Here is a 1,665-nt window from a genome sequence, read left to right as displayed (position 1 = left end):
TCGGCAATTGTTGGTAACATAAGGTGTCAAAATTTGACATTAATTCAATGCAGTTGACACATTATGTTACCATCAGCTGGCATGATAATGCTACCTGTATTATTGTACCATGATGACAACAATAACAAAATATTGTTTGTTTACGTTTCATTTACGTATATTTTTTGGAACAAATATTAAATATTTTTTATATTTCGGGAGAATATGTGAAAGTTTTCGTTTTTGGTGGTCTTTTGGTTCATGGAGGACGTTTCAGCGGCTGGAGAGTAACATATTTTTGTAATTTTGGTTAAAATATGTAAATTGACATGTGAAAATTCGTCCCTACGACACCAAAGGAAATCGTGAAATATACCATATAAGGAATGTTATATTGTTACTGAGTCCAGCCAACGCAAGAAGAAGAACAATGTACAAATCAAAGAAAGATAATTCACTTTCCACCAGTGTTCAAGATTCCTATTCGCCCCGACATCGATATCCAACAATATTGTACAATTGGTGCGAAAACATACACATAATCATTTGAGGAATATGAAAATATCCACCGCTAAATCCACGGCCACGTTGAAATGAAGTCCCAGTGAACATGGTGTGCTGATTCCGACCACTAGCCACACCAAAACAATGGGTAAAAGTTGGAATAAAGGGCTAAGTTGAACGTTTTCATTCAGCTCGGATCGGAACCAATTTTTTTCACAGGTAGGTCTCGTCACCCTGATAAATATATATAGACAGAAATGTATGATTTTAAATGAAATTTTGTTCCCGTTCCCTAGATTTGCAGCTGTCCATGGGTAAAAGCCTTAAATCCCAGGCCGAAGGCCGCCTATATGGAGAAAAATTTGTGATTTTAAAGAAACTTTTGTTCCCGTTCCCTAGATTTGCACCTGTCCATAGAAAAAGTATGAAATCCCCGGCAGAATAATAAAATGTATATTCCTTAAGCTTTTCAATAGTATCCATTACCCGTTCAAAAATGCGAAGTTACATACAAAGGAATTTTCGGAACTTCAGAGGCCCATATCTCGGGAAGTATGGACTTCCGCAATAAATGTTACATGTGAAAAAAAATTTGATCCCGATCAGAGCCTAATGACTCCATGAACATCAGGAGAGATCTTAATGATTCATAACTTTGTGAGAATATTGTATTCTTTTAAAGCTACAAGATGTTGAACATTTTTATAATATATATTTAAAATATTGTTGTGCATCTCTTTACAACATACATACATATATCGTCACCATAAATGCCCGAAGACGTAACCGACATGAACGTAAACAGATACATAAAGCTAAAATCGATGCTCTGGCAAAATTTCAAGCTTCTACGTTCAAAATCAACGATCCTATTCAAGAAATGGCATTCCGGAAAATGGGATAATATTGCAGATTTTGTTGTAATGGAGGATCTCAAAACTAAGCAATTCAGCGGTTTTGGATTCACTATTTATTCCACTTCGTATATGATCGACAACATCCCATATACTCGCCTTCATAAGATTAATATTCCGTAAAACAGTTTTTAATTTTATAAAGTTTTTTGCTTCCCCTGTAAAATTAAGGTTCTGCGGGCATTTATTGTGACGATATTATCTAGTAAACCAATATATAAGTATGTATTTTTTTTACAAAAATAAAACATCTAAAACTTCAAACTTA

The 1,665-nt window shown here is 34.4% G+C and overlaps 1 long non-coding RNA gene across 1 annotated transcript; it reads left to right on the top strand.

Annotated features, from left to right (window-relative positions):
• On the top strand, positions 1-1,665 carry LOC141390284 (uncharacterized). The gene is made up of 2 exons (XR_012409315.1): positions 1-702; positions 780-1,665. It is a non-coding gene; the product is annotated as an uncharacterized lncRNA (long non-coding RNA).

This window comes from Musca autumnalis, unplaced genomic scaffold, assembly GCF_047663935.1.
Source record: "Musca autumnalis isolate F117 unplaced genomic scaffold, ASM4766393v1 scaffold_1, whole genome shotgun sequence".
NCBI classification, from domain to species: Eukaryota; Metazoa; Arthropoda; class Insecta; order Diptera; family Muscidae; genus Musca; species Musca autumnalis.
The sequence above is the reverse complement of the archived record's forward strand: the minus strand, read 5'-3'. Positions and strand labels throughout refer to the sequence as shown.